Here is a 22,228-nt window from a genome sequence, read left to right on the forward strand (position 1 = left end):
GGGATTACTATCAGTGATGACAGTGAAGTCAGTGCCATACAAATAATCACTAAACTTAGCAGTGACGGCCCACTTCAGAGCGAGAAACTCCAACTTATGAGCGGGGTAATTAGCCTCACTCTTGGTCAGTCCTCTGCTTGCAAAAGCAATATCCCTCATCTGCCCATCTTGTTCTTGATACAATGCTGCACCAAGCCCTGTCGTGCTAGCATTAGTGTGAAGGATGTATGGGAGTTTGGGGTTAGCAAATCCCAAGACAGGTGCTGTGGTGAGCTTGTTAATGATTTCCTCAAATGTTTTTTGACATTCTGGAGTCCACCTTTGTCCAAAAGACTCCTTTGGATGGAAATACTGGTTAGTTTTTCCTTTCCCTTTTCTGCACTTCCTGAGAGGTGGGTACCCTGCCGTGAGGTCATTGAGAGGTTTAGTGATCTTCGAATAGTCCTTCACAAATCATCTATAGTACCCAGAAAAGCCAAGGAAAGATTGCAGTTCTTTAAGATTCCTAGGTACTGGCCAGGACTTTAAGGCCTCAATCTTCTGTGGATCTGTCTCCACTCCATGCTGGGAAACAACATGACCAAGATATCTGACTGAGGTCTGGAAAACCTTATATTTTTCTGATGATAATTTCAACCCATACTCTTTCAGTCAGTTGAGGACCTGCAGTAATCTTGACTCATGTTGCTCCAAGGTATCCGAGAAGATTATGAGATCGTCAATGAAGACCAATGCTTCTCTGTGGTTGAGATCACCCATGCATCACTCCATTAGCCGCTAGAATGTACTTGGCACATTGATAACTCCCTGTGGCATCCTGTTATATTCCCAGAAGCCAAGGGGGCAGACAAACACGGTCTTCTGCTTATCAGCTTCTTCCATCTCTACTTGGTAATAGCCTGATTTTAAATCAAGAACTGAGAACCATTTCAAACCAGTCAGTAGGGAAAATACCTCCTCTAAGTTTGGCAGAGCGTAGGCATCTCTAATGGTCTGCGAGTTGAGTTTCCTGAAGTCGATACACAGCCGCACAGAGCCATTTTTCTTTCAAACAACGACTATGGGAGATGCAAAGGATCAGATTCACGTATGATGTCAAATTCCAGCAGCTCTTGAAGATGTTTCTTAACAGCATCTACATCTTGTGGATGGATGGGCCTAGCTCGATGCTTGATTGGGGTGTTGTCACTTACGGTGCTTCACTTTGTCAGTATGACCGAAGTCCATGTCATACTGAGAAAAGACCTCAGGCATGCTATTGAGCAGTCTTGTGATCTGCTCTTTCCACTCTGGTGGTAGAGGGGAATCGCCAAAATCAAACTCCATCATTTTCTTTTCAAGAGAGGTCAAGTTGGTGGAAAGTTCTTTTCCCATCACCTGTTGAACAGCGTGGATCTTGGCCAACACTGTCCTTGGAGGTATAGTAATGTCATGTTGCATCTCAGGATTGACATGGAGCAGGAATGTTTGACAGGTAGGGTGCTCAGGGAGCTAATAACTAACAATCCGCCAGGAAGGGACGACCCAGATGCTGCCTCTACAATGACCAATCTCTCTCCGTGAGCACCACTCACATGGGCCTGCCCCTCCAAAAGAACTGTACTGCTGGCTGGCACTACTTCAGGAGCATTGTTATGCATCTTCACCCATCCAAGGGCTCCAGCACTTATCTGCCATTGCCGTGCTTCAAGGATTTTCAAAATCACTTTATAACCAGGAAGAAATGACTGAGGACGACAATCATGCTTTTCAACATAGTGGGAATAGAGGACATCTAGTGAGTTGGTGCCAATGAGGATCTGAGGCGCACTACCCACATCAGGAACAACCAACACTAAGGTAGGAACCTCAATCTCTTTTCTCAAGAACTCTTCTGGAAACAGGAGGTTCAGTTCCATGTATCCAAGGTAAGGAACAGCTTCTCCATTGGCTCCTTCTATCTGCAGCTCTACATCTAAAAGATCATCCAAAGATTTCAAACAATGATGAGACAGGTGACTTTTGAAGAACGCAAGTGGGATAGTGGTCACCTGAGACCCAGTGTCTAATAGGCAATTAACTTTGTTGCCCTCAATAGTCACTTCAGCAGTGCATTTGGTTCCAGCTAGCTTTGGTGGTGGAATGGCGTAAGTGGTGTTAATTCTACCACACTTGCTCGCCACTCTTTTGATTTTTCTAGGGCACTTAGTTTGGTTTTCAGTCCCTGTCTGCCCTGCGACAGGGGCTTCTAGCAGTTTAACTGCTGGTTTCCTGTGGTACCACTCTGCTGGCCCCATTTCTCTTGTTTCTCTTTAAGCAGTCATCTCTTCTCTTCAACCAAAGGAGGATTTGGTTCACTCACACAGTTAACTGCAAGGTGAGCATCTTCCCCGCAGCAGAAATAGTACCATGGTCGGGGCCTACCTTTTGCTGCTTGCCTTCTTATTTGAAGACTGGTGTTGCACTTTCCTGGAGAAATCTTTTGAGCATGCAGACAGTGGTATCTGTTGACTCTGAGCCTGTGCTGGGTTCGCCTGTGCTTGAAGAATGGCAAGCTGATGCTTCAGTGTCCTAACCTCTGCTGATTCTAGGTGGTCACTATTAGCTTCATGGGTTGCTGTTCTCATATCAGCAATCTGTGCTTGAACACCAGCAATCTGTCTTTTCAAGGTGTGGATTTCAGTTGTACCAGGATGCTTGCCTTTAGCTTTACATGGGGTTGTAGTCTGCATGACAGCAACCTGAACTTGTATCTCATCGAGCTGTCTCTTCAAAGATTCAGTCTCAGTTGCCTCTTTCTCAAATGTGGTACAGCTGCATGCAGTTAGCTGTTGTGCTGCAGCTCTCAGTTTCGGGGCAGCAGGACTTTGCTTATTTAGTTCAAGGTACTGTTTCATACGACTCTGTTTACTGGCCTGTTTGTCTTCCTCTGTTCTGACGAGTAGGACCAGTTCAGTAAAAGAGGGTAGTGCTTTTGCTTTTTGCTCTAATTGGAGATCAGAGATCAGTCCATCATTCCAGCAGCCTCGACAGAACTGCTTTAAGAGGTAGCGGTCTCGTTCAGTCTCTGCGACACCACCTCGCCTGACCACAGCACTTAGGGCAACCTGCAAGCGGTTCAAGTAATTAGACAGTTTTTCATCGTGGTTCTGCAGCATTACCATGAACTTGGCCAATAACTCATCTCCATCCGTGACTGAGCCATAGACTGAATCTAGCAGCTGAAGATACACTGATGGCAGAGCTTGAGGGCTAGCATGCCTGGGGGCGTCTTCTTGGGGGCGTCGCGGCTCAGGTGGATAAGGCGCCACACCATAAATCCGGGGACCCCGGTTTGATTCCGACCCAAGGTCATTTCCCGATCCCTCCCCATCTCTTTCTCTCCTGCTCATTTCCTGTCTCTACACTGTCCTATCCAATAAAGGTGAAAAAAGCCCAAAAAATATCTTAAAAAAAAAAAAGGATGGGGAATCTTTCCAGAGAAACATCTGAGGCGAAAGGAAGAGTGCATCGGGGACAGAGATTCATTGGCTCGCACGACATGCTCAACAACCACACGCTGCACAGCAGGGGGATTAACATCGTTTACGGTAAGGACTGAGGATGTCGCTGCAGCTGCACCATCATCATTACTGACTCTATTCAACAGGAAGCCTTAGTTATGAGTGTTCAAGTTAGCAGATACGCTACTTGATGGTGCGGCTGCCAACACAGCAGGCTGAGATTGACCATTCATTCTGGTAAGTGAGGACATTACTTGTGGACTCCTAGTAGTGGCCTGTTTCCTTAGCAAGATAGGTGCTGATGCTGCTTGGGTGTCCCCCCTTAATCCAAGCTGACCATGTTGGAGTGAAGGAGATGGTGGAAATACAGCTGGTAAGATCTTGACTATCTCAGGTGAAACTGAGCCAAGCAGAAGAGAGGGTTGTTGCTTTACTGATAATGGCACTTCGACATTCTCGGCCTCCCCATCAGCAGCTGATGCATCAAGATGCTCTGGTGGGTCATGACTTGATGACTTTGATTCAGAGTCCTCAACTAGTGTGGTAGTGTCAGCAGGGAGGTTCACACCTTCCCCGGTGATTATCTTCATTAGTTCTTCCTGAAGCACCTCTTGAAATGACTTCCCACTCTTATTAGCAATGGCTTGCAGTTCCTCAAGATACCCCTTGGTGGCATTACTACTGGCAGTGCTAGGGTAAATGCTATCCAAGGAGTGCACATAGAAGGTGGCATCTACATCAGCTGAACTCTGTAACTCTATTGGCAATGTGGGTCCTAATGTGTGCATTGCAGAGCTATTGGCAAATTCTACAATGCAGCAGAGATGAAAGTCTGATCCTGGATCATCAATAACTAGTACTCTATTAATGGAGCCATAGCTTTTTAGGTGGTCCTCAAGCTCCTCATCTATTTCAGTTTGAGTTAACCCAGTGACGAGAACTGAATTACAAACATTTACCTCTTCATTTTTCACGAGATCCATTGTTCTATATTTTTTTTTGTTTCTCTTTTTTCCATTTTACTCTTGCTACTCAATGATACTCCATTTTCTCCTGGCTGGCTCGCCAAGTTCTGTAACCTACTTCAGCTCACACTATTAAGAGTAACTGCTGGAGATTACAGATGCCTATACCACTATGTTTACCTTTCGGACCAGCACATCAAAAGTTTAGGCTCGTTACTGGAGAAAGGAGTATCAGAATTTGTATTGAGTAGAAGAGCAAAAATGTACACAACTCACAGGTAAGTTTTATGTGTTTTGTATTAATGCATAAACAAAAAATAAAATTAAATTAAATGTCCTTCAGTGCATGAAATATCACAATAGCAATCCAGAAATTAAATATATATACTGTATCTCCAATTAGGTTGGCTCGCTACAACTGCTGGAAGCTACCTCCACCTCTACAGTACAGACAGTGGCGTGCACAGACATTTTGGGGGGCAAGTGCTCTGGGGGGAAAAAGGGCACTTTTTTGCGCATGTGGAACACCTTATTATAAAAGTCTGAGATTTAACCCTCCTCTTGTGTTCGGGTCGCCACTGACCCGTTTTAGTTTTTAAAGGTGTAAAACAACCACTTAATGTTAATTTATTACATCAAGGCTTTTTGAATTTGCCAGGAATCTCTAGTTGAACAAAATAGAAAAAGAAATTTTTGTTTTCCTAAATCTGAAAATGGTCTAGCAAAAAATATAATACTTATGTGCAGTTGTTTCTGTATGCGACGGGCTACTTCACGACAAAATAATTACAGCTTGGGCTTAGAGGGCAAACAATACATTTTCACTCGATTCATGCATTACCTGGCTGTTGGGGCAGGGGAAGAGCTGACTGACTGCCCGATGTGTTGTCTGCGCTACGACAAGGCCGTGGCTTCCAGGACGCTATGCTGCTGCAACCTCACATTGAATGCACTGCACGCTTGTTCACGTGACAGAGCAAGAGAGACAGAGGTCTGGTGTGTGTGCGGAGGGGGCACACATCGGGACATTATTTTCACACACGCTTTTAATGCCGCGGCTTTTCTAAAAGATCATGTCGACATTGGCCTCAGTAAACTGTAAAAAAAAAATTCAAAAGGGCACTTTTTTGGACAGAGGGCAGAGGGGCAGGTGCTTGAGCACCACCTCGTGTCTATCTGTGCACGCCACTGAGTACAGAAGTGATCACAGCCGAAGAATCCATGTGCCACTCCCAGGTTTCACAGAAGAAGGAAAACCATAAAAAAAGACACACACAAAAAAAACCCAGCCAGAGATCAAAATCCTGTACACACATGATGGCAATACGATCACAGCTCACACCAGTCCAGCTTCCAACCGATTTCTTCTAGTGTCCATTACAAAAACACAAAATCCTCGCTCAGCCAGTGGGCAAAACAATTATTATGCTGTTGACTCTTACAACAACAGCAAGAGGAAAGTAAAATGTCGAAGTTTCAAGTGCTAAGTTAGCAGAATCTACAGCAAATTTCAGCAAGCAGCCGCCTTGTTCTCGGTCCAGCAGAAAAGAGAAAAAAAAACTAACAGCGTAAAGTCACTGACGGCTTCTGATTTGCTCAGCTTGAGCATGTGAACTCCACATGTCACCCATGTCTTTATCACATTAAAGAAGAGCACATTCGTCACTTTTGAGATAAAATGAAGTGCATATGAATAAACCTGTGTGTATTTATTTATTTTTGAATTTATAGCCATATTTAATATATTTGTATCATAAATCCTATTTATCCATGTGTCATGAACTGTATGAATTTATTTATTTATTTTGCAAATAATCCATGGTCAACTAAATTAATGACTGGGACACAGTGACCAGGGTTACATTTGCATATGTCTAAGATTTTTGCACAGTACTGTATATTCACACTATTTTTAATTAAAATATGAAAACAATGAAATATGTAAATATGAAAATCTGTGTTTTCAGATTTGAAGTGTCATTCTGTCAGCTCTGGATATTTATTGGCAAAAAGGAAACTATCGATCAACTTAGTGCATGTACAAAAGCTTGAACATCCTTTTGGTTAATAGCCTTGGGGGTTTTTTGAGCAAAGATTGTGTAATTTATGTTAGCAACAAGACAGAATGCTAGAATCCTTTTCCAGTATTTTCACTTTGATGGTATTCTGTTTCCACATTCTCAGAAGCCTTGCTGTGAAGCAAAGTGGAGTTGATAAGTGCTCGCAATTGAGGAGGTGAAATTAAAACTGGGGTTTTATATAAACCAATTAAGCAAGACTCACAGATGAAAAACAGAATCAAGCATGTTTTAATCCTCTCATTTCTTCACATATTCCGGTGCCACAAGATGTGATTATTGATGACAACACTATTTTTGGTTTATGCTCGTCTATAGCTGCGCATATGTATTGATGTCAAACTTTTGCAGGCAGCAATGGAAAATGACAGTGAAACGAAGTCATGCTATAGTGTAAGATCTATAATCATTTTATGTTCCTATTATTGATTTGTATGGCAGAGGATAAGGTTATACTAGAGATGATTGGAAATTGAAGTGAGTATAGACTAGTGCAACATAAATAAGTTTTTTTTTTTGTAGAAGCCAAAAGGCTGTGAGTTCAAATCTCAGGATTACCAGATTTCACAGGTTAATACCAGATTACTGTTGTTTCTGGCTATTTAGTTTGTGTTTTGCCCAGTTAACTCTGTTTTCACATTTCCTCTGACTTTGATTCTGCTTAACGATTTGGATTTGTTGTCTGTTTCACAATAAGACCGTTAACCTGCAACTGTCACCATCTCTGACACCTGACAACTGGACTGAATACTGGATTTAGCCCCCGCTTCAATATTATGGCCAATTTTGTGTAAGAACATATGTTGTAATCCCTTTTCCAAATTTATTTTAATTCCAGGTTGTCACACTACAAAATGTGGAGTCCATGGGAAAGGGAAGGTGTGTGTGTGAATATTTATGCAAAATACTGTATACTGTCATTTTTAATTTGTCATTTAATAGGTGTTTCATACATTTCCTCCCAATAAATAACCTGTCTCTAGGGATTGGCTCTAATACCAGTCCTTGCATTAGCACTGAATCACGTGGGTGTCTTCACCCCACAGTAATGTTTCATTATGGCTACAAATATGTAATTTGGTGCAGGTAGTATGTGTATGTGGAGTGAATGGTTTTGTTTTGGCAGAACCGCACAGTGGCTCAATACTTTCTGTCAGTGGTGAGGGACCACACTGTGTCTCGTTCTCCCTCTTCATTAGCAACCTATTGTTCCTGTACAGTAAAGACATGAAAACAGAGAATAGTGCTTGATGCAGAATGAGAGTGGAGAAGCAGAGGTGTTGCTGTGTGATGATAAACACCTGTAGGACACAATGGCCTGCTGGATCAGAATGAGAAAATGATTCAGCAGCAATGGAAAATAAGATGTGGGCATAGCTGTCATCATTATATGAATATTGATTATACTTTGTAACACAATATAATATTAATATTTATAACACAATGCTATTGAATTCTTAAAACAGTGTTGGTGCCAATAAACATCCAGTGAGTGGCAGTTGTGCATGGAGAAACACCATCTTGATGTGAGCGTCAAGTCAAGTTTATTTTTATAGCACTTTTAACAACAGACATTGTCGCAAAGCAGATTTACAGAAATTTAAAGACTTGAAACATGATCTAATTTTATCCCAAATCTATCCTCAATGAGCAAGCCTGTGGTGACAGTGGCAAGGAAAATCTCCCTCAGATGACATGAGAAAGAAACCTCAAAAGGAACCAGACTCAAAAGGGAACCCATTCTCATTTGGGTGATAAAAGACAATGTAATTATAAATAACTTGCTTCTATAACTAAGGGTGCACTTAATTTGGAGCTGAGCTCTGTTGTGCTAACCCTTTCCATGTTAGTTTTAGATGTATGTTATGGATAAAGTTATGCAAAAAAACAAACAAAAAAAAAACAGTGTCCTATATAGTCACAAACTATAACTGTGAAACCAGGAAATTCATTATAGTTTTAACATGAAGTCTGTTTTGTTGAAGTTATAAACTGTTCATTGATGGAAACTTGAATGTAAAACTGTTCATGACAACTGCAGTCCTAAAGTTAGCAAGTCAACTGTAGTCCTCAGCCATAAAAGCAGTACTGTAAGCGTCCAGAGCCACCTTCCAAGTGCGACTTTCGACTGTCCATATGGGGCCATCCTCCACAGGAGCAATGTCATGAGACTCCAGCCAGACATAAGGTACAGTATAAGGATGGATCAGGCAGGTCCGAGGCGCAGAAGACGTCAGCATCTCGGTCTCAGGATTGACATATAACTCAGAGGGACAGACGGGGGGGGTTGTTAGGTATGCCCAATGTCACTTAATGAGTAAGAACAGTACGCATTTTGCTGAGCGCAAGCAGGGTCTCTGGCAAAACTAACTATGACAGTATAACTAAAAATGGAGAAGGTAACACAGGCATGAGGGCACCCCGGGACATAAAGCAGCCAGCCACTACACTGTCAAAAAACTGGAGTAAGCAAGTGAGTGGGGTGCCAGCAGTATCCAAACATCCCAGTTTACCAAAACATTCTATGCCTGAGGACCATCCAGATGTAAGCTTTTATCTAATAACACTATAAACAAAAGGCTTGACTAAACAGATATATTTTCAGCCTAGACTTAAACACTGAGACTGTGTCTTAGTCCTGAACACTACTTGGAAGGCTGTTCCATAACTGTGGGGCTTTGTAAGGAAAGGCTCTGTCCCCTGATGTAGCCTTCACTATACGAGGTACCAGCAGATAGCCTGCACCTTTAGATCTAAGTAGGTGTGGCGGGACAAAAAGGACCAGAAGTTCACTCAGGTACTGTGGCGCAAGACCATTCAGTGCTTTAAAGGTCAATAGTAATATTTTAATATGAAATTTGATTGGGAGCCAATGCAGTGTGGATAAGACAGGGGTGATCTGGTCATATCTTCGAGTTATAGTAAGGACTCTTGCTGCTGCATTTTGAACTAACTGGAGCTTGTTCATGCACGTATTGGAACATCCAGACAATAAGGTATTGCAATAATCCAACCGAGAGGTAGGTAACAAAAGCATGAACTAGTTTTTCTGCGTCATGTAGTGACATTCCATTTCTTATCTTAGCAATATTTCTGAGATGAAAGAAAGCTATCCAGGTAATGTTATCGATATGAGTTTCAAATGAAAGACTGGAGTCAATGATCACACCAAAGCCTTTTACTGTTGCACGTGAAGAAACAGAAAGTTCATCCAGAGTTGCTGTGTAATCAGAAAACCTACTTCTAGCTGCATGTGGTCCTAGTCCAAGTATTTCTGTCTTGTCAGAGTTAAGCAGAATGAAGTTAATAAGGATCCAGTGTTTAATGTCCATTACACATTCCTCAATTCTATTAAGCTGGTGTCTCTCATCTGGCTTTGCAGAAACATACAACTATGTGTCAGCATTAGTGTCATGGTGAAACTAATACCATGCTTATGAATAATATCACCCAACAGTAACATATATAAAGAAAAAAAAGCAGTAGGCCTAAACAAAACCTTGTGGAACACCAAACTCAGTATGTCTAGAAAAATTACCATTTACATCAACATACTGATAGCGATCAGTTAAATAAGAGCTGAGCCAGGAGAGGGCCGTTCTTTTGATTCCCACAACATTTTCTAGTCTATCCAGGAGAATGGAATGATCAATGGTGTCAAATGCTGCACTTAGGTCAAGCAATACAAGCAGGGAGACACAGCCCTGATCAGATGCCAAAAGTAGGTCGTTTACTACTTTAACTAGTCTGTGCTATGATGAGATCTAAATCCTGACTGATACATTTCATGGCTGTTATTCCTATATAAATATGAGCATTATTGCTGTGCCACAGCTTCTTCTAGGATCTTGGAGATAAAGGGAAGGTTTGATATTGGCTGATAATTGGACAGCTGACAGGGGTCGAGGTCAGGGTTTTTTAATCAGGGCTTTGATAACTGCTAGTTTAAAGGATTTGGGTACATAGCCAATTCTAAGGGAATAATTTATTATTTTTAGAAGTGGTTCAATTGCTTTTGGTATTATCTCTTTGAAGAGTTGTGTAGGTAAGGGACTGAGTACACAAGTTGAGGATTTTGACGCAGAGATTAATTAAATTAGTGTGATTTCTCTAAGAGGAGTAAAACATTCTAATTGCTGATCTGATACAGTTATATTGTTAACAATAGGGTTATTAAGTTGTCTGGCCTTAAAATAGTAGTTTGAATTTTTTTTGTCAGATATTTTCAATTTTTCATTGAAAAAATTCATGAAGTCGTTGCTACTAAGCTTAGAGGAAAATAGCCAGACTATTTCAAGCTTACAGGAAGGCTCCAGTAACTCAAATAACCACTCTTTACAAACATGGTGATCAGAAAAGCATCTCATAATGCACAAAACATCAAACCTTAAGCTGGATGGACTTCAACGCCACAAAACCATATCATGTTCCACTACTGTTCACCAAGATCAGGAATAATCAACTGTTCAATTTTGGTGACCCTGTGGCCACTCTAGTCTCAGATTCTTGTTCTTAGCTGACAGGAGATCTTCTTCTGTTGTAGCCCGTCTGGCACAGGATAAGAACTACAATATGCTATATGTTTTACTGCTCTTATTTCGAAGATCTCATACTGTACCATATTATCTAAAACATTTAATCATTTTTTGCATTAACATCTAATGTTAATTTAATATTGAATTAAATTGAATTAAACCCTAACCCTAAAATCACCTTCCATTTGCACTGTATTTCCAGCTGTCAATTTTCTTTTCTTTTTTTTAAATTTTCTATTCACTGTTTTCATCTACTGAAAAGATGTCATTTTATATGTGATGCAATTTGTTTTTAGTATAATTAATATAAATAATTAAAGAACGAATGGTTGTCTGTGTCTATGTGTCAGCCCTGTGATGACCTGGCGACTTGTCCAGGGTGTACCCCGCCTTTCGCCCGTAGTCAGCTGGGATGGGCTCCAGCTTGCCTGCGACCCTGTGGAACAGGATAAAGCGGCTAGAGATAATGAGAATGAGATAATTAAAGAACATTTCCTGTGGCATATGCTATATAAGCAATAAAACATTAATTAGACATGCTGTTATTGGAAAATATGGAAAAATAATCAATGATAAGGTGGTTTAATACAGCCCAATATCAAGTAGACTTCTTGTTACCACCTCAGAGTCATGGGCAATTGCTCTAAGACAACGAGGGAGGCTCAGCCTCCTCTAAAAATGACGAACATCGTGTAGGATGAATTGCGCTAGACTTATGTTATAGCCAACCTTATAACATTGCTATTTCAGATCCAGAATCATAGAAATGTATGTGCTCAACCCAACTACAGTGCGAAATCATTCCGTTATAACTTTCCCCAGTTCACCTAATGTGTGCGTGAGTTTTTCCCCCTCGTGACAACACGATGCAGCCCAGCCTCAGTGGACTTCAATGGCATTTGGGAGCTATGCGCTTTCAATACCAAAATGCAAGACGATTATTGGACAAATACTGCGAAAACGCCTGCCCACGGAGTCCCACAGACTCCCAGCCTCAGTGGACTTCAATGGCATTTGGGAGCTATGCACTTTTCAATATCAAAATGCAAGACGGTTATTGGACAAATACTGCGAAAACGCCCGCCCACCGGACTCCCAGCCTCACAATGGGAGGGACATGGCAAAGCTTTCCACGAGGAGACTGGTGATTGGTGAAAGCTGCCGGATATTTTCTTTGATTGACAGCTCGTTTCAAATATAGACAGACAGTGGTGAATTTCAGTTCAGTCCCATGCGGATTCGCAAGTGCTGTGCTGTATTGTAAGAGATCAGCTTACATTTCAATTTCATTCATTACATACGGTTTCTACCAGCTTTTTTAGTTTGTATATATTTTCATTGTAAATAAAGTGTAAATATAGTGTTGTCAAGTTTGCTATCTTATTATTATTTATAAAATTATATTATTATAAAATACTACTATTGACCTTTAAAGCACTAAATGGTCTCGCACCACAGTACCTGAGTGAACTTCTGCTCCTCTATGACCCGCCACGCCTACTTAGATCAAAAGGTGCAGGCTACCTGCTGGTACCTCGTATAGTGAAGGCTACATCAGGGGGCAGAGCCTTTTCTTACAAAGCCCCACAGTTATGGAACAGCCTTCCAAGTAGCGTTCGGGAATCAGACACAGTCTCAGCATTTAAGTCTAGGCTGAAAACATATCTGTCATATCTGTTACAATTTGTTAATGGTGTTTATGAGGTAAAGGAGTAGATCTGGAGGGTCCTCAGACATAGAGTGTTTTGGTAAACTGGGATGTATGGATGCTATCAGTCCCCACTCGCTTGCTCACTCAAGTTTGTTGACAGTGTAGTGGCTGGCTGCTTTATGTCCCGGGGACATACCTTCTGGCTCTCTCCTTTTAGTTATGCTGTCATAGTTAGTTGCTGGAGTCCCTGCTTGTACTCGGTGCAATATGTATACTGCTCCTACTTATTCAGGTGACATTGGACATACCTAACAACCTGTGTTTTCTTTCCCTCACCCCCACCCCAAATCTGTCCCTCTGAGTTACATGGAGTCAACAGGAAATCTTTTGGTGGAGAGGGTGGAGACCTCGACTGGCTATCGTAGCCTGCAGGGAATCGGCCATCAGCCTTTCTGTCGCATGTCCCAGACCCGGTGAAATGTAACTGAATTGTCTTGGCCAGCCCTAAGGGTCCCATCTGCATCTCATCATTGCTGAGGAGTGTGCTCCCATCACCCAATCAAGCATCCAGCCAAAGCAGGTCATGATATTTTTTACCATATTAACATGCCATTGTTGTGTGTTATGCCTGATGTAAAGACTCTCGTCTCTGCGAGTCTACCACACAGATTTAATACTTGTCATTTTTAGGGCATACCTAACAACCTGTGTTTTCTTTCTCTCTCTCTCTCCCCCCCCCCAAATCTGTCCCTCTGAGTTACATGTTGATCCTGGGATTGAGATGCTGGCCTCTTCTGCCCCTCGGACCTGCTTGATCCATCCTGGTGCCCTGTGTCTGGTCAGAGTTTTATCACACCGCTCCTGTGAAGGACGGCCCCATGAGGACAGTTGAGGGTTATACCTGTTAAAACTGTTAATATTATAGTCAGGCTGTCTGTTGTTGCCCAAATGAGGATGGGTTCCCTTTTGAGCCTGGTTCCTCTCGAGGTTTCTTCCTCATGTCGTCTGAGGGAGTTTTTCCTTGCCACCATCGCCACAGGCTTGCTCATTGGGGATAGATTAGGGATAAAATTAGCTCATGTTTTAAGTTGTTCAAATTCTGTAAAGCTGCTTTGCGACAATGTTTATTGTTAAAAGCGCTATACAAATAAACTTGATTTGATCTTAGTTCCCGAAATGTCGTTTATTTGAGTGACTGAACTTGAACTTGAGGGGGCTAGTCAGCTAGCAAGAAAGCTGCACACGGATGCCAAGCATTGTTGATTTAATTTTGGCGAAGCCATTTGCCAGTCTTCCTTTCGAGGAAAAAATTAAAATTAAAGAGCAGGGTAGACCAATGCCTCAAATTGACTTGGTGAAAAAGGTAGGGAATAATACTCGTTCCTTTCAGCTCTCTTGGTACGAGAAAGTGAATTGGCTAACAGCAAGTGACCCACATCAACAACAGTAAATAGGCTACTTTAGTAATATGTCATGGATGGACCAAAAATATAGAATCTATTTAAAATGTTTATGCTGAGTATATTATATTGGAATATATATTTCTCTGGATATAAATTAAACACAGCTACAATTTGGAAAACATTTTTAAACAAAAACACAGCCGAGAACATTTCACACTACAGACCTGGATTAAAAGTGAAGGGTTATCAAAATTGTCAATAAAACATTTCTCAGTCAAAATAAGTAAAATATAGGGAAAGTGTCATTGAATGAAATGTGTGGCACCCAGCTCTATGTTTGGCTCCCCAAGGTCAGTGCTTGTGCCTATTCCAGAACACTCTGCTGTTACTGCTGAGGCTCCTGACAAAGAGCTGCTTTCAATAATGATCAATTTTTAAACAACATGCCACAATTTTAAAATATAAAATGTTAAAATATACCCCCCCCAACACCACCATCATGTATATTGGACAGTAGGCTAATGGGCCAAAAGAACCTGTTATTTCACAGTTTGTGACCCTGCCAACAATCAGCCAGATCAGAGACAAGAGTATGGGCAAAATTGATGTGTTTTTTCTTTTTTCTTTTAAAATCTGGAAATATCGTAACCGACCAGCCTCCCCTGTTTGAAAGACTACCAGCCGCCACTGCTCAGAGTGCATTATTTTCCCATAACAGCATCCAAAAATGTTTTATTCCTTTTATGACACAGCAGTTTGCCAATGATTACAATGATTAATTTATTAATATATTACATTTTAGTAGTTTATAGTTACGTTTAATGTTATGCAATGTTCCTGAGACAAGTTATCACTTACTGTATGTGCTAGCAGCTATAAAAATGTTCCCTCTCCAGACTCTTTTATCATCTGTCTCAAAGTTATTCATATAAAAAAAATTACATGACACAACGTTACTGACTGTTACAATGTGTGTTCTTACAGAAAACTCCATCAAATTAACAGTGACAAAATCAATTCATTATTATGATGTTTTGGAGCATCTACCATACAAGTTCTTGTGAATGAGTTACTATATAAATGATACTGTATCAGAACAAGCACATTAACATAACTATTATCAGAGTTGCTGTTATAGAAAGTTAATCAGTTGTCTAAGTTATAGGAGCTGCTGTTATAAAAAGTTAAACAGTTGTCTAAGTTACAGCATGTCCAGAACACAGCTGCACGCCTTATTTCCAATGTTTCCCATTTTAATCATACATCACCTGTGCTTTTTAAGCTTCATTGGCTGCCAGTGCAATTTAGAATTAAATTTAAGATACTAGTAATTACATTTAAGGCTATTCACAGGCTAGTGCCGGAATATATTAATGACTTAATTATCATTAAAGGTACGTCGCGCTGTTCTTTGAGATCAAATAATGGGCTTCTCCTTGAGTTGCCAAGACAGCGAACAAAGAGGACACTGGGGGACAGGGCTTTTTGTGCTGCCGCCCCAAAACTATGGAACTTGCTACCAAGTAGTATTTGTAACTGTAGAACTTTGGACAATTTTAAGAATATGTTGAAGATGCATTTATTTAAGTTAGCTTTTATAAGATTTAATAAGACTTATTTTATATATATATTTTTTTCTATATTGTATTTTTATCATAGTTTTAGCTCATTTCATCCATCCATTATCTGTAGCCGCTTATCCTGTACAGGGTCACAGGCAAGCTGGAGCCTATCCTAGTTGACTATGGGTGAAAGGTGGAGTACACCCGAGACAAGTCACCAGGTCATCACAGGGCTAACACATAGAGACAAACAACCATTCACACTCACGGTCAATTTAGAGCCACCAATTTTGCCAAAACTGCATGTCTTTGGACTGTGGGGAAAACCAGAGCACCAGGAGGAAACCCACACAGACACGGGGAGAACATGGAAACTCCACACAGAAAGGCCCTCGTCAGCCGCTGGGCTCGAATCCAGGACCTTCTTGCTGTGAGGCAACAGTGCTAACCACTACACCACCATGCCATCAGCTCATTTTATATTATTGTATATTTTTAGTTTTTAATAAGTGGATATTGTTTTATAGTTGTTTTATAGTTAATCTTTGTGATGCACAGGCGATCATATATTCATTCAGCCTGCGCACTATAAATGTAAATTATTATCAGAGGTGGAAAGTAACGAATTACATTACTCGCGTTACTGTACTTGAGTAGCTTTTTTGTGTACTTATACTTTTTCAAGTAATTTTTAAAGAGTATACTTTTACTTTTACTTAAGTATGTTTTCTTTTAAGTAGTGTACTTCGGTACATTTTACATCACAACCGTTACTGAGTAAAAAAAATAAAAATAAAAAATAAAAAAAGGCTAAAACGGAGAAGGGGAAATGCGTTGTGGAAATGAATCACGGGAAGGACAGTTGTCGCGCGCGCGAGTCTCACACAGACGATGGCGGACATGCACCGGCGCTTTGGGGGGGGGGGCTCAAGCCCCTGGGCCACAGCCAATCAGGGGCCTTGTAATATTAATAAAATAATAAACTGTCGGAATCGTGGGCCTACATTAATGTACGGATAGAAATAAGGTTAGAAATAAATGAGCGCACAGTAGCCTGCTGTAAGAGACATGGTGGATGTGGTTCGCGAAACGAACACCCACAACTGTACCAGAATAAAATGTAACAAAATGTAACGTCACGCACGAAAGCACGCCAAAGACTGCAGACTACTGAGACACAAATTTAGAGGCTTTGAAAGATGAAGCGTTCACATGTTAGCGGGGCGCATAAAAGGAAAAAAAGAGAGAGATGCAGGTAATGATAGAATCGTTGCCTAAAGTCAGACTTTTTTAAGGTAAGGATCACCAATCTGTTCAGAATATCAGCTACTTATCAGTTATCAGCCTACCAGCAGCTAGGCTATGTGCAGCTAGGCTAGATATGCTATGATCTGTCCAACAGTAAAATAAATCAGTTGTGATTTGAATACGTGTCGTGTGATTTGAGTTATAATCCTGTTAGTATAATAGCATATTTCGATGGGGATAATAAAATGTCTAAAACGGCATCTACTGAAGAAATTGATGAAAAGATTGTAGGCTATAATGTTCACAGTTCGGGCAGCAGACAGAGTAAGCATACTGAGGGGAATAGCAATACAAAGCTAGCGCAGATCCACATTTCTTGCTAGCTGTGTTGGGTGTGTTGTTAACCCGTGTGGATTTAAGTGAAATACTTGAGAAGTTCTGTGGTCAAGACAACGTTTTAAGGTAAGGACACTTGATTATTGTTTGCCCGCCATGGCTTGTTGTTGATGAAAGGCCCACATGATTTTGCCTTATGCAGCTACTGCTAGCGTCATGCTTTGAACTAGGTTAAGCTCATTTGCGCTAAAGGATGGGTTTATTGAAGGACTTTGATGTAGCTAGTTTCTTTTTAAAAAATCGTATGCTCAAAACAGTATGCCCGTGTTCATCATGTTTAACTTTTTTCTTGATGGAGTGCATGAAATATTGTTGCAAGTGGTATTTCTATGCAGTCATGTCAAAAAGGCAGTTGAATGCACGGTCTCATTCAAGGAGAAGGAAGACTTGCATGATGCTTGAACATAGATCGGTAAAATAGACCCTAGTAGGACTTGGTTTCGTGTATTTCGGTCTGTAGAGTTATGAGTTTGGCCGCTGTCCATGGTGTTTACGTTTCATGTGGCCGCCGAGCCAAGTACCTTCATCATCATCATCATGTTCCCCTGTCAAAAGTTAAACTCTCTAGGGGTGCTTCTGCTGTAGCAGTTGCAGCAGTTGCTCAAAGTTTGATTTGTCCATCATCATACGTCTTATCTGTTGGGTGTCTATGCCCAGCAGATTTTCCCATTTCATCCATTTGTAACCATTTTTGTCAAACAGGAGCTGCTTTTGCACTTGGTTATTGCCCATCCGGCAAACGTGAGCAATATATTTTAGTTGTTGTATGTAGCAGGATAGTTTTATATCCTGGGTTCCTGTCAGTTTCCGGAGGTCAGCATTGGACATCTTGTAGCTCCAGTCTATATCTTCATTTGTAGTGTTCTTTTGGTCAGGGGCATTCTTTCGTTTATATCCACCTTTAATAATTTTCCTTAGGAAGCCGTGCCACACTACCTCAATTTTGTGAATTTCACTGGATGATAGTTGCCATGCCTGTGTGCTGTACAGGAGACGAGATCGAACGCATGCCACTAGGAACTTTATATGGGTTTTTAGTAGTATTCGGTGGTCGGTTAGAACGTGTTTCAGTTCATTCCATTTCATGAATGCAGCACTTATCCTAGCATGCAGGAAGTGTGAGGATTCATCACAGTTGCTGACATTATAACCAAGATATTTAAAGGTGCGGACGTTTTTAATATTAGTGCCGCCAAGGGAAATGATACTTGGTTTACATTTGATATCCTCATTGACGTTAAAAGCCATTGTTTCTGTTTTGACATATGATATTTGTAAACCAAAGCGGGTGTAGGTCTTATCATACAACTGAAGAATATTCTGAAGCTCCTCGATGGATCCAGCGAGTATGGCCTGATCATCTGCGTATAGAATCTCTGTTATGCAACCCTCTCCTGATGCTCGTGCTTTCGTACGCATTTCTCTTGTGGATACCTCATTTGGAATGCAATATCTGAACTTGAAGCCTGTATCTGGGTACAGTTTTGATATCTCATGCTGTGCAATCCTGACAACAAAGTCCATATAGATATTAAAAACTGATGGCGATTCTAGGGCACCTTGTCTTGCAGTGAATGTTTGTTTTCATGCCGCCGAGCTATTTTTATGTATTTTATTTTTTAAAAGGACTTGTCTGTAGGTGTGTGTGTTTTATGTTTACAACACATAGGTCTACATTAGCGCACGCGCGCTTGTGTGGTTATCTCTGGCCATGCCCCTGCGTGAAAGTTACGCAGCATCACTGTCCTGTCCGTTGTAATAATCAGAACCGGCTCTGTAATGATAATGCGTGCGTTATTCTCTCCCTCTGTGGTCGGATGTGTTGAGTGATGTGAGCGTGGGCCTTGCGCAGCTACGCTGAGCCAAACGTAACCTATCGTCGGCTTCTAGGCTAATTACGCGCTTACACTGTAAATGCTTGACACGTATTGCAAATAAAATAAGAGTGTTTTCCTGGCCAACGGTAAGGGTAGGGTTGACAGGTAGCCTATGAGGGGCCTAGCCCCTGGGCCACGGGTGTTGATAAAGCGCCCCTGCGGACATGGAGGAGACCGAGGAACCTGTGGTGGACGACCCTGCAGAAAACGCAATTTCTTCCAGTAATGAAGTGCACCCCTGGCCCTACATACGTGATCACTTCAGCTTCGTAGAGAAAAGGGGTGACAGTTTCATTATGCAATGCAGATTATGTGTGCCCAAGAAGACAACCATTGCGGCATACAAAAATTCGACGTCTAATCTACGCAAGCATGTTGAGGTAAGTATTGTCATTGGCATCATAATCACGGGCGCAGATAGAGGGTGGGACGGGTGGGATTCGTACCACCCAGATTTAAATTCACCTCGTTCGGTCCCCCCCACTTATAGGGAGGAAAAAACGTCTATGCTGTCTTTCTTTGCATAAGGCAAACCTCACGGAAAAATCAAAAGACTAATTACCATTCGGTTTATTGAGGTCCACAGCAGTATATACATAGTTGCAACAACTCACATAAAACAAAACAAAGACTGATATTCGGTTGGTTGAGCTGCGCAGACTGCACAGGTTGCGTGCTCGAGCTTGGTTGCTATGGTTACCCACAACAAGTTTGACAGGCATATCGGGGTTGGGGTTGGTTTGCTGGCAGCTTTGTCCCCCCCAGTTCAAAAAACGTATCTGCGCCCCTGATCATAATGTTTCCTTTCCATAGTAAAACCGACAATAGGCTGGTTATATTCCAAAAATAGTGGATGGCATTGCTAATGTTGAAGTAGCAACCTGTTGGTACTGTAACATAACGGTAACTAGTCTGTTATTCGGTTGGCTAATCATGCAAGCAAGTTAGCTTGCCAACCTGACGTGATCAGTCCTCCTACCATTCTACATCCAACAGGCCAGAAAGGAATACTAAGCAAAACAAATAATGTTTGAATTGAATTGTTCAATAACACACAGTGCACACAGGCAAGCTACGAGATTTCGGTGCAACATTTCACTTTCATATTTCGTGTACAATGCTTTGTGTGTGGTCAGGGCGATGTAAACGACATGACTGTGTGTATTGACCTTTTTTGTTTGTCTCAGTTTTAATGCAGCATTATCCTAAGCATTCAATTTGATACACTTCCTTTAAATTAAACATCTGGGTTGAGATGTACATATATCCTTGTTTCCTCTTCTTTTTCATTTTTGCACAACACAATGGAGGCAGAAAACACCCATTGTTAAAAGTAACGTTTTACTTTTACTCAAAGTACATTTTAAATGATCTACTTTTTACTTTTACTTGAGTAGATTTTTTGTCTGGTAACTTTACTTGTACTTAAGTAAAATTTCATCAGAGTAACAGTACTTGTACTTGAGTATAATATTTTAGTACTCTTTCCACCTCTGATTATTATTATTATTATTATTATTATTATTATTATTATTATTAATAAAAAATTTACCTTCTGACCAGTCAGATTGGAGTGTGTATGGTTTCTTACTTGCCTGTAGCTCATATTGGTTAAATGAAAATAATATTCCAGAAACACAGGCATTACTTCAGACTAGAACTGTGGTTTAAATGATACAAAGGGTCTGATTTGTACCAGATTTTTTTTTCTTTAATGCTACTAGTCCAGAGCTGAGAACGAAGAAGTGAAAACAGAGTAAAAAAGACAACACTCTGAGACAATGTCATGAACTCAGACTAGTTCCATTTGCAAGCATTAAAAACCAAGGGTACAAATTAGTCAATTTCTTTGCTATCATAAAAAAAAGATTCTGACAGAAACTCACAGCTTGTCCAAGAATAAAATAGAATAGAGGACCCTGGAGCTCCATCAGAGAGCCAGTGAGCCAGAGAGCTGTTTATGACACTGAGAAATTATTTAGAAACTCATTGATCTGCCCTGTTCCATAATCTACAGCTCTCTGCTGAGTAACTGCTCCGTCAAAATGCCAGGCAGCAGAACGACATGCATAAAGTATGGTCATGACTCGCATCATAATCTTGGCCCAAAGGTTGTGCTGCATTTTAAATTAACACCCCAAGTCCTCAAAAAGACAGCCTTCCCCACTGAATTTTAAATCCTGAAATGTTTGAATGGATTCGGTGAAAAGAAACAACAGCTTATTAATGATCAAACTTTGCAGAACCTCTCTCTCTCTTTTTTTTTATTTTTCTCACAGATGAATTAATCTACCAGCCAGTTAGATGAGTGCAGATTAAGGGTGTTATGGTTCATCAGCATGAATGTATTCCATGATGTGGAAATCTGAAACTGTTGTAACATGAATGTTGTTTTCATTCAGGCAGTTAGAACCACTAAGGGGTCCTGTGGGTCACATATTGGAGAGCACAGGATGCTGGGAGTGAGATGAGTGACCGTATGACAGACGTTACATGCAATAAATGCTCTGAGTTAGATTCAGTCCACTGCAAGCTTTCTTTACTTGACACTTTACTACATTGGCGACGAGGTTAACTACAGTTTAGGAGTATGATGGCGACCTATGGCAAAATTGGAGAGTTTGACCCAGAGGCAGACGACTGGCAGCAGTATGTCGAACGGCTGGATTTCTACTTCGCCGCAAATAAAATTACAGACACGGGACAAAAGCATGCCATCTTCCTGAGTGCATGTGGAGGAAAAAGTTATGCCAGACTATGAGATTTGTGTCTACCGGGTAAGCCGGGAGACAGCTCCCTAACAGACTTACAGACACTTTTGAGTTCTCACTTTGCACCAAAACGCAACATTATAGTTGAATGATTTAAGTTTCATTCAAAAGTGAGACAGCAAGGCCAGTCAGTTGCAGCGTTTGTAGCTGAACTGAGGAGACTTTCTGAACACTGTGCATTCGGGACATCCCTGGATGACATGCTGAGGGATAGGCTGGTGTGTGGCATTAACAACGATCATATCCAACGCCGGTTGCTA

This window comes from Neoarius graeffei, chromosome 2 (assembly GCF_027579695.1).
Source record: "Neoarius graeffei isolate fNeoGra1 chromosome 2, fNeoGra1.pri, whole genome shotgun sequence".
Taxonomy (NCBI): domain Eukaryota; kingdom Metazoa; phylum Chordata; class Actinopteri; order Siluriformes; family Ariidae; genus Neoarius; species Neoarius graeffei.